Source organism: Myiozetetes cayanensis, unplaced genomic scaffold (assembly GCF_022539395.1).
Source record: "Myiozetetes cayanensis isolate MyiCay16 unplaced genomic scaffold, myiCay2020 scf6-25, whole genome shotgun sequence".
In the NCBI taxonomy this organism is placed as follows: Eukaryota; Metazoa; Chordata; class Aves; order Passeriformes; family Tyrannidae; genus Myiozetetes; species Myiozetetes cayanensis.
In genome coordinates, this window is record NW_026087853.1 from 24,367,541 (window position 1) to 24,383,683 (window position 16,143).

Below are 16,143 nucleotides of genomic sequence, written 5' to 3' on the forward strand. Positions count from 1 at the left end.
CAGTGTTAAAATCTTTCCAACTTAAATGATTCTGTGATTTTTTTTTTTCTTACTACACAGTGGGTTAGCACTCATAATTTGTAATAGGTTAAAAGACCCTTTGTATTTAGAGTCATTGAAAGATGCCATTCCACTTCAGATCTGTGCATCTTCTAGTTATTCTAAATCGGCTCCTCACCATCAGGCTTGTCTCCCTGGATTGCCCTAGTTAGGGTTCACTTTTGGTTGTATCACGTAAGCATATTGTACCATGTAACTCTCACCCACAGGCAGATAAAAAACCCTAAAAAGCCTACACAAGGTTTTAAACTGTAAAACCTACTACTATTCCATCAGAAAAGGCACAAAGTTTCTCAGGCAGTGAGCTGAGATTATTACTGAAACTCCCTTAGCAACAGTGATAGAGCAATTTACTCATTTTCTGATGTTCACTTTCTGAAGCAAAGCCAGTAATACTTTTCTACCTCATCGTAACTCTGAAGAGAGGGGCAATCTCAAGGATGAAATCCGACACTCACTGGCAAAATTCCTGCTCAGTGAGTAGAATTTTACTCCTATGCCACAGTTTTACTGTGGATAAATTCTTACAGTTGCACACATGTTCCTACAATTACATATGTGCCTGGCCATAGCAATTTTAAAAATACCTGTCAGTATGAAAAGGATGCACTCCTCAAGAGTAAAACCCAACATATGGATGAACTGGTAAAATGCAGACCACCAGCACTGAGACCACTTCATTATGCAAGCCACATTTTCCCAGTGGAATTCCCACTGTGCAAAAGGATTTTTCAAGGAAAGCTCTGTCATTTTCAAAATGACACTCATGTATGAGTGCTTTGCAAGTGAAAGAAAGCAGGATACACCGTCTCACTCATTTTGCTTACCTGGTACGTTATGGTCAGTTTTGTTCTTTTTCTTGCATTTTCTGTTGGCTAATCAGTTTCTTGGGAAGTTTTGTGGCTTTTCAAGACATGATATCATGTCTTGTTATTTATAACTGTTCAGGGTTGTGAAAGCAGAGTATTTATCTGAGAACACAGAGACTCGTGTAAACTATTTGCAGATCATAAGGTTTGCTAGAGGGACAGTGGAAATGCTCTTCTTTCTACTTCAATGTTTAGATTTCCAGACCTGCAGCGACACAGTGCATTGTGAAAGAAGATAGTAAGAGCAAGGAATGAAAGAGCTATATAAGCAATGCACAGTATGTATCACATCATCTATTACAAGTCACAGCAGCTATAAATAAATCAGATCTTGAAGCTGAGGTAAACAGCCACCAGCAGTTCTTGTGTGGACATGGGTCAGATGTTAACAGCTAGGGAGAACTCAGATCTGTTTAGCTGTGGTTTAGCTCTTCCTCTCTGCCCTGCAGCAGGGAGAGGCAATGGTTGTCCTCCTGAGGTCCTTTCTGGCCCTTATTTCTGTGATTCCAGAAGCTACATGTAAATAGTTCGTGTTGAACTCGAAAAGCCATCAGGAGAAAGATAATGGCTGTGACAAGACCAGTCTTAGCTCACATAAGTTGTTTTTGTTAGCATAACTACAGCAAAGATAAAGTAAATTTTGCAGAGCTCTATTTGAAAGAATGTCTCACAATTATTTCCTGTATCAGTGAGATGATGGAATAAAGACAGAAGTGGATGCACTTACATAAAACAGACAAAATAGAAAGATATTCAAGTGAAAAACTGCCATTTTGTTACTTTAGCTACTACTTACCATACCAATATGAACATGAACTATAAAAGCAGCACTGCTGATCCCTTCACTGTTTGGGTCCTCAGGCTCTACAAAATAAGCTTGTCACAGGGTAGTTATTATCTGTTACTGCTTTTGTATCATTGTGCAAAACAGCAATCACATTGAACTAAAATGTCAGAAGAAGTGCTGGTTACTATAATGTCCATACAAGTAATGGTGTATGACATAACAAGCAATTCTTGTAATTTACTGGCCTTTATTTTACTTACAAATTTTACTTAATAAACATTAAGACAACTGAAATGCAGTGCTATGCCTTATAGCATATCTTACCAAAAGTGGACAACACAGAAAATGTATCTGCAAAATAAGATGTCTTATGGTTATAAGGCACACCTCTAATGCTGAACAGGGCTTGACTGGACTAGTACCTGCATGGAAAATCCATTGAAGTTCCTGTTTATAGGGATATTTGACTAATGTGAATGACACTACAAGGGGCAGTGGTTATACATTATTTATCCTACAGCATGGATATTCTTATTCAGAATGAAAGTGAGTTAATACAATTTCTTCTCTTAGGGACATATTTAGGGATTTAGGGGTGTATAGCCTGATTTATTCCAAGACCTGAGTCTCAGTGTGAGCAGCATTACTTGCTAGACAGGAATATCTTTCATTTGACATATAGGACCAAAAACGTTTGGAGTCCTTGAAATTTAGACCATTTGTTTTACAAGTAGTTGCCCTGGCTAAATTCCAATGAGTAAGAAGAATGCACTTAAGAAAGAGGGAAAGGGAACTTGGAACACATGAAGGATGTCCTCTTCTGAGGACTGTAGGTATCTTGAATGTAATTCTCTGCTCAACATAGCCTTCCCTTGTCACCTTGGCATATCAGAATTTCTGTTTTCTTTCCCTGGATTTTAAAGAACAGTGAAGGACTGGTGACTGGGGAGTGGGAAATCAGTCTACTTTTCAGAGAACACTCCTATAAAGGCATCCTCATGAATACCAGGTTTTCAGAGGTTCTGTTGTGTGAAAGGTGGTAATGCAGAGATGACAGTAGAAGTGGGAAAAAAAATTACTAATGGAGAAATGTGGCTAGACAAGTATATAGACTGTATTAAAGATAGAGCAAAAACCTATGCAGAGAAGAGACTATAGGAGACGACAAGTCACTGCTTGAGGTCCTAAACGATATTGGAGTTCATATAATAGATTTCAGTGGACATACTGGATCTGTCTCTTCCTTTGCCTTTTGTAGCTCTGGAACTAATTTTACTTAGTAAATTAAGTACTTTGTCAACTCTGTGTGTCTGGCACTGAATTTGTAAGTCCATCCTTTCTATCAGTCAGGCTTGACTGGGTGATAAAAGAAGTGACATGAATAATTCTTCCTTGAAATAAGGTCAGTGTTATCCTCATGTGACTTGAGCTGTGTGGAAGGAACAAAGACCTACATCAACCAGCTGCTATTAGCAACTCTAGATGCAGACGTATTTTGTCATAAGTCTCAGCTAATAATTAAAGAGGCATTACAATTCTCTCATTTTTTTCAGGAAAACAGTATTCTTCATAGAAATGTATTTCAGCATCAAATCCACCTTGGGGTGAAAGAAATTTTGTCACTACAGAGCAACTTACATGTTATGCCTCGTGCTCATTTACTAAAAAGTTGCTAGTATTCATATTCTGGTTGGTCTTTGTCATCATAAACCTAATCTTTTCTTGTCATATTAAAATGCAGTTTTTGAAATATTTTTTTGGTTTTCCATTCCTATATGTAGTTCTGATTTCTCATTTCAATATATAACACAACTGATTTACTATTGTCAGCTATGTCTGCTATACATACAATATTTTCAATGTAAAAGAAGTGGTAATAATTGATGCAACCTGCTGCCTGTTTTCAGATAGCATCAGAAGGGAATTTTGTTGGGTTTATTTTAATATAAAATTTCAATCTAGTTTAATTTAGTGTGAAAAGCTTATTTTGTCCTTACCATAAAAAGAAAAGAACAATTCTGTAGATTATTTTTTTCTACAGAATGACAGAATAGCACCAGTGGTCTTGCTAGTAGAAAATTACAGTATCTTTAGCAAAATGAATTTGCATAGATTTTTCTTTGATTGTTGAAAGTATTCTGCATTAAACAGTAGGTAATCTCTTTAGAAATGCTTAAGTTATCAATTTCACTGCCACATTATATTTCTGCTTATCTCTCAGTAGGGGTTCACATTCTGCACTATGTCTATCTAAATCTATTTAGAGGAAGAAATGATAAGTCAGGTGTATTGCATTGAAAGACCTACATTATGTTCTTCTTTTCCTTACTTAACTCTAACTGTTCTCAGCACAAATTAAATAGCACAGGTAGGAAAACTTGTCTTTCTCATTTATACTGATTTATCAGGTCTATGTATAATATTAAACCCATGCTATACAATTTTACAAACATGCCACCAGCTTCATAAACATAGGACTTTAAAAATGGCTTGTGGAAAGCTTATGATTTACTACTGAATCATCACGACAATTCTCTCTACCATACAATCTCTTCTGTTTAGTGTTGAGAAATGATATGTCAGAGAGCTTTTTTTCAATTGATGTTTTGCTTCAACTCTTTCAAAATCTGCAGTTATTAAAGGTATCTCGTAGACCACTTCTTAGCCCTAAGTGACTGCCCAGTTCAAGACTTGGAATATGAGACCAAAATCCCTTCTCTGTCCGCTGCCCAGTCCAGATGGATGATGAGTCAATCTGTACCTGTTACCTGCAGAGGCTATGGCAGGAGCTAAGGATAGTATGGAGAAGGTGAACAAGAAGCATGCTTTCTGTTATCCAAAATACTGTTGGGTGACACACAAAAGCAAAATCACAAATAAGCTGTGGGAATCACAAAATCAGCCTTCATTTTCATATTTCCAATCATTCAGGATATGCAGCTTTGAAAAGCACAGGTCAGGACAGATTGCTGAGTGGCAGTGGGAGGTTGGTTGTCATGTGTGCTGGAGCTGCACCACAGTTCTCTCAAATCAGAGGATGCAGTCGCTCCCTCCCCCCTCTGTGATGGAGGGGGAGGGCAAAGCAAGAAGGCAAGATCTGCATTAGTCTCAGTGGCTTCAATGCATAAGTTTCTTGGCTGATATTTCACTGTGTTTTTGTAGAGGAGAGTATTGCCAGGGAGCAGCCAGCAAGAGGGAGGAGGATGTTACGGATAGGAATCTGTTTGGAGTTCACAGGATACAATAATAGTTTTGAAAGTGCTACCCTCCTTGCATCAGTTTTCATTAGCATGTTCAAAGATTATGCTAAGTACATATAAGGCATCATGAAGCCTTGCATGAGAGATCAGAAAACAGTATTCCGTAGTGTAGTGAACTTTCTCAGGTTACCCAAGAGAATCTAAAATATCATAGGTCTGTCATAGGTGTGGAGTAAGTGGTGTTATGTGTTATGGGAACCACTTTCTATAACTCCCAGATTATTTTCATATCATATTTGATTATTACGGTGAGATTACAAAGATTGGGTAAAAAAAAGCAGATGCAGATAGAGGTTTATATCTTTTGCTGATGCTACAATATTTGTTGATAAACTGTTCTCATTATTGAAATCTGGCACAGGTCATAGAAGACTGTATTTGAGTAATCTTTTTTATTTATTATTGATTTACCTGTCTTTTGCCCTGATTGTGTAAATACAGGACAATTGTGTAATACTAAAATTAATTATTTTTTCATTCTGTTTCTCAGTGGTGGACAGCTATTTCCAGTGACAGCAATTCAATTTTTTTTTAATCTGGCAGATTGCACAACTCTGGTTTTATATCCCAGTCTATCTAGGCATAGCTGAAGCCATCATGAGAAGATTTCAGTTCTTGTATTCTAAAAGGACAGAATTCTGGCCAAAATCAACAGACACAGAATCAAAGAATCTTACCATCTTTTAGGTTGGAAAAGACCTTTAAGATCACTTCAGTGATGTAGGAATATGACCAAAAGTCAATTTCTCATCCACTGAAAATAGGTCAGGAGATTAAAAAGGGTTCAACAAAGGCAGAGTTAACATGGGTTGTAAAGTAAATTCTAGATATAACAATTCATAAAACTGAAGTGGGACAGATTTGATTTTAGGGAACTGCAGTGATCTAGATCCTTTGAACCTTTGATTTATATAAACCAGTTTATATAAGCTGACTCCTTGAAGATGTGGGAATTAAATTTACATGTAAGCTCTGTTTTTCTGAAGATTCAGCCAATACACTTTTCCTGAAAGCCAGTGGTCCTTTTTAACACTTCTTCTGGTGAAAGAAAATATTTTAATGATTGGAGAATTAGAAAAAATAAAACTGTCTTAATGTCAGTTTAGCTCTGCTAAACAAACTGTTCTGCACTTTTCAGAGTCCTGCTTCCATGGTCCAGTGCAAAGCAGTAAAAATGGAACTTGCACACCCTAACTGTATTTAGACTGGTTTTCCAGAAAAGTGACTAAGCCTGATCTCAGAATTTAACCTGGCATCTACACAATACAACACATCGAAGCCATTAGCTCTTTAGCACTAAACTTAGTGATGAGAATTCCCTAGATTATTTTTGCATTCCAGGGCTGCTGCCACACAAGATTCATGGGGACATGAGGAAGAATCAAAATCCTAAACAAACATATATATATATATATATATATACACACATATACACACACACACACACATAAAATTTTATTATTCCCTAAACTGTCTGATGAACTAGCATTCTCTTCTAACATCACTAATTAGGTCTTGAAAAAATTCTGTGGTGTCACAGATGTTACTGCAGAGGAAACCACACTGGCAAGCAAGGAGGAAATAGTAACAGTGTGTTTGTTGATTTAACAGAATAGAAGGCTTAACCCTTTTAGTGTTAGAGCAGGGTCAGGGTCTGATGTTTTACATTAAATATTTTCATTCATTTCAAGGTGTTAGTACTTTTCCCCTGAAAAGAGTTTTGGTAGAGACTGACTGGACAATTCACACAGGCTCCCTTTCATTATGTCCCCAGGGACAAATGTCACCGTATCAAAAAGTGGAATTTTGATTAGCAGAAGGACACCGTATCACAGATTCTTTGGAGTAATCTGCCTTCGGTCTCTCTCTCATAAAATGCCTTCTCTCTCATAAAATTCAGAGCAAAGCCTAGCTCCACAGACCAGAGAGAAAAAACCCACCTGAGATACAAGTAAAAAATCGTAATGGAATGTAATTTTTAGAAATATATGCAAGCAATTCTGATGACAACCCACTCAATCTTGTCTGTTCTCAGAAACACAGAATAACAGAAGGGTTGAGGATGAAAGGGACATCTGCAGGTCATGTGGCCCATCCCTCTGCTCTAGCAGGGCCACCTAGTGCGGTTTGCCACAGACCATGTCCAGTCAGGGTTTGAATATCTCCAAGGATGAGGACTTCACAACCTCCCCGGGGAACCTGTGCCAGTGCTCAGTCACCATCGCAGTAAAAAAAGTTTTCCTGATGTTCAGGTGGACCCTCTTGTGTTTCATTTTGTGCCCATTGCATCTGTTCCTGTCACTGGGCACCACTGAAAAGAGTCTGGCTCCATCTGCTTTGCACCCTCCCCCCAGGTATTTGTGCACATTGATGAGATGCCCCCAAGCCTTATCTTCTTCAGGCTAAACAGCCACAGCTCTCTGAGCCTTTCCTCATATGAGAGATACTCCAGTCCCTTCATCATCTTTGTGGCCTTTTGCTGGACTGTCTCCAGTATGTTCATATCTCTCTGATATTGGGGAGTCCAAAACTGGATGCAGTATTCCAGGTATTCCATCACTGCTGACTAGAAGGGAAGGATCACCTCCCACTGCCTTTCTCTTCTGTTTTCTTCCTTAAACTAGGATTGAGGACATTGTACTTTCCAACATCTTGACCCAAATTTGGTAGAAGATATTTACTCTTATAAAAAAACCCTGAAACAACTTTTCTTGTTAAACTCTTGGGGGAAAAAAAGATTTAATACCTGGAGTAGCCCTTGGGAAGTATCCTCTGCCCAAAGACATAGTGGAAACTACTGAACTTTCACAGTGGCACTTCCTAGTTTAGTTCCTATCTTGGGTTAAAACAGAGGGCGTTGGAAGGTTTTCATGCTCACTGATGCTCACTTCAACTGGTGAAAATTTTTGTTTTGCATTTAGTAAATTATTTCCTTTGTTGTGCTCCCTATTGGTAATCTGAGATTGAAGCTTTAGCTTCTAGCCATTGGATTGTTTTATATGTTTGTATCCCAAAATAAAGAGTTGGTATGTTAGCAGGTTACTGGGGATGCCTAAGTACCATCAGCCTGGGATGGAGATGAGCATTAGGCAACTCAGGAAACATTTGGCAAAGCTGTTAGTAAGGACATCTGCCTCCCCTAATCACCTAGTTGATATTCATGATGCTAATCAAGATACTAGCTGTCCCTGTTTGTCTCTCTTTTCCAGGCAGATGAAATGCAGTACTCTCTTCCTGCTAAAGGAGACAAGTGGCAGGTGATCACAGAGGGTGTTGAGCAGGCAGTTCTGTGGAAAGTCAATAGGCAAGTGGATGTATCTTATAATAGGGTTTAAGTTCAATAAGAAAACTACACGAGACTACCTCTCCTGTTTAATTTTTGTTATACAGAATTTTTGAAGTTCACTTTTAGCACGTGGATGTACTACCATTTTGGATGGGGATGGGGAATGCAATACTAGTTTGAGAGTAGGTGATCATGATACAGGAGTGATTGTAAGGCTGCACCCTGGTGCTTATCTCTACGCTCTCTATTGTTCATCTCCTATCTATTCTTATGGTTATCACTTACAATAAAAGGACATTGATTTACAAAACACTTGAACTTCATTAACAAGGCATTGTTGTAAGATGATGAAGTCAACTGAGAGCTCCAGAGGAGGAGGAGATGAGCTGATGGAGTATGATGTATGCATTTGCTGGTGGCAATAATTTGCATGCCTTCAGCTCTATAGCTCTGGGCTTATATTTCCTGTCCTTGCCAATGTACTCCTTACTATTATTTACAGTAGTTAGTCTTGTGTTTCATTGTCCAGATAGCATCCAACTGCATTTCTTTCCGTATTTCTTTGCCATTCCCAGCAGGATGGCCACTGCTGGGGAAATTCAGTTTCCATTCTCCTTGTGGCAGCAGTATAAACTGTAAGACAGTATCTGTTGGTGTTTTGTTGGCCTCTGGACATAAGCTTATAAAATACATGTTCACCACTCTTTTCTTCTCCTACGGTTCAAACACTGAAATTTTTCAGAGGTATTGTAAATATCTGTAAGATATTGCAGAAATTCACTTCTTGAGGTTATGCACAAAGTAAAAAAACAAAGAACAGATAATTGTTCCTAGGTTTTTTTTATTTCCCTATTTAAAACATGTATTTAAACCTTAATTAGAGTCTTGAAGTCCATTTAAGGCCTTACTGTGCAAGATCAGCATATTGTGAAACTTCTCCTGGGAATACTGAGCTAAAGGGATAGGGAAGGGTAAGCAGATGAGTATTTAATGAAGGATGTTAAACTATTCTAGACAGAATCCTTGAGGGAATATCTTTCAAGAGGAATCCCTAAGTGGCAAGACACAAGCTGGGAAAATATGAAGCCAATATCTTTTACAGCCTTCTGAGAAGGGCTGGCGGAATAATATGAAGAATGTTTTCCTTTCTTGCCACATTCAGTTTCCTCTGTGCAATGCTAGCAAAATGTCAAGCACCCTGTGAAATACTGTCTCTAAATATGTGAATGCTAATGGGTTTCTATAGCTGTAAACCACGGGACTGAGTGTGGCTATCTGCAGCGAGTTGTTAGAGGCTTCTGCCAAGCGGCCTCTCTGGCTCACTCCCCTCTGCCTCTCCAGTACTGGCTCATCACCGTGTGTCTGCACTTGGGATACAGCGGCCGTGGCAGACTCCTTCTAGCCCAGTAACATTACCCTGTAGATAATGCCGCTACTTCCCATGCCCTAAATAAATACTGCCTTTGCTCGTACTTGTATCACATGCCAAGACAGGCAGAGTGACCTGAAACATGCATGGCACAATCCACTACTCAAGTCTTTGTCTAAATAAAAAGGTGGGTTTCCAATGCACACACAAGGCAAGTTTATGTATCTGTGACTGAGTTTGCAGCAGAAAAAAAATCCTGTTCTACTTAAAAACTTGAATTTTTGTAAGCTTAGATGTCTTTTCCCTTAGTTGCTTATATGTGTGCATCACATTTCACATCACATGTAACTCAATCAATAAGTGTGAATTGTATGCATTTATACATATAATTTACTCCTCTACTTTTCTATATGATGACATTACACAAAAATTAGTTTTGCCATACAAATCCTGTATAATACACATCATGTGATTTAAATGTTTTTCATGGATTGAATCATGTGCTTTAAAAAGATCAACAAATTATTGTGTACTATTATCACTGAGGTGAAAATGCTGCCATCCCCAAGCACCGTGTTTTGTTCTTGCATTCAGCTTTTGGCAATAATTAGGTGCCTTTGGGTGTTTTGTAAGGATAGAAGAGGCCACTTGCTGTAAATTAGTGAACTGTTATGAAAGAGGATTTTAGTGAGTTTGGGGAACCTTATGATCCATTTTCAGGAAGTTGTTTGGGGTTTTGGGTGGTGTTTGTTTGTTTTAGGTAGTGGAGAATTGGAAAAAAAATCTTGCCAGAAAGGAAATGGAGGATGATTGAAACCATGTGAATGAGGTGGAGAATAGACAGACTCCCTACATTTTCACTCATACCTGTTCTCATCATCTGAGAAGGTAGGGGCCAGAGACACTTACTTAAGATTTACGTACAGTAAACATTACTTTGATACAAGGTAATTTGACAGAGATTAGTATAAAATGTTTAGCTGAGTTTTGTTTCTTGTGGAATAAAACTCCAGGCATCTTAGTGAGATTCTGAGCTCCATCTCTGTGTTAGGGTTGGACATGGACCAAAGCTGGGCTTTCAGATAATTTACTGTACTTGTTCTTTGCCTTTCTGTCCAAGACAATCCATGACTTCCTTTCTTCACCTTACTGACCACGTAGTGATTGTTCATTGACAGGGAATAGAAGTAGGGAATGTAGAATCTCATAATATAAAAAGCCTTTTAATATCATTGGGACTTTGAATTATGAACAGAAGCACTCAAAAAGTTTGCCAGACTGTGGAATGTGAGAATGTGACCTGCACTCAGATGGCTGTATCAGTGTAAGTCACCATTTCCACTGCTCTGATGTGGCCCATGGGGAAGGGTTTGCACTACTGGAAAAGAGCATGCCAAAGTGTCAATAGGATGTGTCAGTGTCAGGTAAATGGACAGGACACACACATGTTTCTACTAGAGCAAAATGAATTCTCATGGCATAATTTCTGTGCTTAGACCACCAATTCTGTCATGATTGCATCACTTTCTCAGCCGTGACCCTGCAAAGCAAACTTATTTTCCCTGGCCTTTAAAATCACCTTTAAAATCCCTGACCTTTTGAAAATCACTCTGGATCTGAGAGCACAAAATAGTATATATTTCAGCTATTATACATCTAAATATACATGCACACGGAGACCACATCTTATCTATGTTTTTTTGGTTCTTAGTGCACAGTTGATTTGCACTAAAATGTGTGTTGTTGATACCAGACAGATTAACGCGATGATCCACTTTTCTCTGTAAAATCATTCCTGTAAAATCTATCCTTATCATTTATGCTGTACTGGTCACATTTAATAACATCTACTCCTGGTCACATATTTAATAATACACATACACTCAGACAGCTTGTTGATGAAACAGCAACCTACTTTAAAGATTATCTTTAAAATGTTGATTTATCTTTTCTGTATTTCATTGAAAAGACATAGGAATTTATACGAGAAATGACAAGAAAAAAAGATGAACATGAATCAATCCACTCTGTGATCAATATATTATAACCTACTGAGACTCTGACTCTAGAAAAGCAATAACTCTGCCAGAAGAAATCTCTTTTTTTTCCCCAAGTCTTTACTGAGGTCACATGCAAGATTTCAATGGGCTTTTCATCAGGCAGTTTGTTCTTACACTTATAAGGCAGAGTAGCTCCTGAGATATAACATGCCTTGAAAACACTCTCCTGGGACCACAGGATAGATTTTTACCTAGATCAAGCCTAAGAAAATAGTGTAATCAACCTCTCAAATTACAGTACAATCTGGCACAGATCTCTTCAAGTGACTCCTCAACCCTAAGCCAGAAGGCATAATCAGTAATTCCTAGTGAAGTAGGGGTATAGTCATTTGCTAAAAATCTTTCTTTGCAAAACATAAACACTTTTTTCTTCCTTAGGGAAGGGAGAAAATGAACAATTTTAAGGTTGTTTTTTTTTTTTTTAAATTTATTCACATCATAACATCAGATCATTCAGAGCACAGCAGTGCAGATTAGAGCCCAGATGAAGTTTCCATTCACCACCACACAATGGGGAGACACGCTTAGTCAAGCTTGGGTGTTCTCTGAGTGTTTTTCTCTTTCTTCCATACATCCAGAAAAATATAGATATTTTTCTCTGAAAATTGCTAAAGAATGAATCATGTAGAGGCTCACTTACCATGGTCATAAAGGCTTGAACATGTGCCTAGCTGCTCCAGTCTCTGCATTTGGCAAGTACCCGGTATCTTCTCAAATTATCTTAATCTAGGTAAATCTCCACTGAAGATATTAGCTGCTCCCATCTGGTTTGGGCACCCACATTCCCAAAGCTAGTGTTGCTCTGTGATCTCCAAACATGACTTCCTCGACACTGCTATTGAACCTCCACTGGGGTTTTGGCAGTAAATAGCTACTTACCCTCTGACTCGGAAATCCCCAGAAAGGCAGAGAAGGAACTGTGAAGTGAGATTGATCTGTTTATTAATGAAGAATGACATTTTGACCTGAATCTAATTACTGCAAATTCTGTGCAGGGGGACAGGCAGCTCAAAAAATCCCTCAGAGAAAAAAAAATTTTGGTGACAAAAATGTACCACTTCAAAGGACATTATGGTCACCATGTTTAAGGGTTTTATTTGAACCTATCAGCATCCTGACATGCTAACATTTCATAGGCAAATAGACAGTGAAAAACAAAATAACATCAGCCTCTACGGACAGATGATGAAAAACATGAATTAAAGTCAATTAATCCACTCTGACAATGAACTAGGAGTAACTGGATCCTTGCTTTTGCTACAAGATGAGTTGTAGGAACATTGCCTTGTCTACCAAATTTATGCTTTAGCTGTATATAAATTAAATAGGTAAAAATAAATATATAGGAAAATAAATATATATGAATAAATATATATTATATATATAAATATATGTATATATCCTTTGATTATAATACTTTGATTATAATATTTTTCACTCCTTTTGCTTTTATAACTAATCAAGCAAGACAGTAATTCCTCAAGGCCTTTCTCCATTAAATCCCCTTATCTATCAGTTAAGTCACCATTTTGTGTCTGTAACACAAGTTCCTTTTAAGTTTTCCCATTGTAAGCCACAAAAATAATTTCAACTTGTTAAAAATATATACAGTATCTTTTTTTGCCACAATTCTTATAATCCCTTTAAGAGCCTGCTTTTTCTATGTACTATATGAAGGCTTGGATTTTCTTTTCTGCATTGCCTTTTGAAAGTTTTGCTGGGGAAAGACTACTGGCTAGTTGGAAACACAAAGTATATTTGAAAAGGCAGGTTTTAATTACAAGTAGTGGGTTTTTTTGCTGAGTTGCTTGTGGTTTGTGAAAGGTTTGGCCAGCAAAGGCTGTTGGAGCCCCATGTCAGAGATGATAAAGTGTTGTGTACACTATACAAACACTGGGACAAGAACTTTCAGGTTTAGGAAGAATAGTGTAGCATTTGGCCAACATGAGCTGAAAACTGTGCCAGTGTGGTTGATAACTGCTGTGACTTCTGCTGTTAACTTCTGACTTAGAAGAATCACCTAATAACATTGATTTTTGTTGCTATTATGTGGCTGGATAGCTTGCTATCAGTGCTTGAGGCAGCAAGAAATTTAACGTAAAAAAAAAAAGGCTTATCAGAAAATCAAATGTGTGCACAAGAGGTAACCACCCATGAGATCCTCAGAAGTGCATGAGTGTCAAGATTTTAATTAAATTTTATTTACAAAAAAAAGAAAGTCTTCTTTTAAGTAGATCAAAGCCTATGTTCTGCCAAAGGGTGTTTAGTACTGTGTATAGGACAAACTGACTGCAGCTTTGCTTTAAGTCTGGCTATATAACTTTATATGTATAAATTATTGATTTTACAACTTCCTATGAACATGTATTTTATATTTTATGCAAACTAAAACTTGGGCAGTACTTGTTCGGAGTAACATCTGGCAAACATCCTACAAAATAGATGAACTGTATTAGAAAAATTAATTTAAGAGAGGAAAACAAATCTTTTGTGTTTTCTTAGCAAGCCATTCAGATGAGAATTTAGGGAACAGTACTTTCATGGTTCTGCATTAGGAGGAAAAATTGCTTTAATTAGATATGGTAAGTGATCAGTTTTGCATGCTATGATTAGGAGGACAGCTCTAGTAATTACATAGAGTCCAACTCTATATTATAAGACATCCAACTCCTTGAACATCTGTTCCTAATAATCAAACTTACAATATAGAAAATGTTTACATTTGTATTCATTTTGTATGACAGAAACCCAAATCCAAAATATTTTACTGTGATCTTTATGTAAAAGCATCAACATTATTTTTAATAAAATAAAAAAACCCAGCAAGGTATGTTCTATATTTTCATTAACACAACTTAAAAAAACTTTATGCTACAGATAAGCATTTAGGAAGGCAGAGATACCATATTAGTTATGGCCTACCTATACACAACATGTATAATCAGTATTTTTTAAATTTTTTAACTGAATAATTATATTGGTATAAGTACTAATGTGGATATAAGGGCAGCAATATAAACATGCCTTATATTTTATAGGATTTATTCTCCATCTGATGCAAAAAAGGCCTATATACTACTATGAAGCACCTTTGTATATCTATAAATACACCAATACTTGTAGAATAGGAAAAAAAGGGCAGAAATACACAGCTATAATTATCTTAGTCTAGAAACTTTTGACTTCTCACTCAGGCAGTTTGAAAGAAATCTTATTTTCTGTTTGTTTAACTTTTATCATATCCTAATCTAAAGACAAAGCGCAGGACTGTCATTCTTGAGAGATAAGGCATGAGAGTTAAAATATATATTCACTAAGCTGTTTAAAAATGTTCCAGTAGTCAGTAAGGACTTCCTAAATAAAAAGGCAAGGAGATGAAATAAGATAAAGTAAAATCATCACTCACCCATATTGAAGACTATTTTTATAGCCATGTTGACCACAAACAGGTAAGAAGAACCAGAATTCTGATTGTTTTCCCTTATAAGGTGTTTTGCTGTCTCTGTTTCAGCAACTTTAAAAAAGTACCCCCACACACTGAACGCCCCCCCCCCACATTCAAAGAGAAAACTCAACAACAAACTAACCCAGACAACTCTACTATTTATTGGCATTTCAGTGACTGCTGAAAGTCAACTGTAATTTTTGTTGCCAGCTGGGGATTTCTCAGAAATTAAATCTGCCTGTACTGACAATTGCACAGTGGAGGCTTTAATTATAAAATCCAGATAATAAGCTACTGCTCGTTCATTAACTAACAGGACAGGAGAAGTGGAAAGTCTGATCCCTAAAATTGTCCATTCTCTAAGATCCTCTTGTTTTGATTTTTGTTAACACCACATAAAAAATAAGTATATTTTTTGTTTTCCTTGGAAGCTGTGGGAGAACTAGAAATGTGAAAACTCAACTGCAAACCACCAGAGAAGATATTTTAAACACTTTATTTCTGGCTCTCTTATTCTTCACACTTACATTAATGTTAAATGACCAGTTAATGTCTTTGAGAAAGAAAAGACAAAAAAAGGTTTTGAAGTCTGGTTCTATCAGCAGAAATCTCTTTAATATCGAGAACTTTGATTTCTAGTCTGTCAAAATTTGTGTTTCTGACTGTTATATTCCTCTAACTTGAAATACTTGGCAATGCAGCTAACTCGGTTATGGCTCCAGTCTTCTGATCAGTGGCTTATTGTTTTTCTGGACAGATTCTCTATTTTATTAAAATGCATCCTTTGAGGCAGCCTTATTTCCCTGTTCTTAGGATTTACTGTTTAATTCCAGAAACACTGAGATACACTTGGGAGCAAATTATATGGTTTCTAGGGAAGAATATCTACTTAAAATGGAAATAAATGTTAAGGTAATCATAATGTTATCTATGGTAATTTTCTATTTCATTTCAAACGTAAGTACTTGCCATATATACAGTTCTTAACTGATCACTCCAAATCAAAA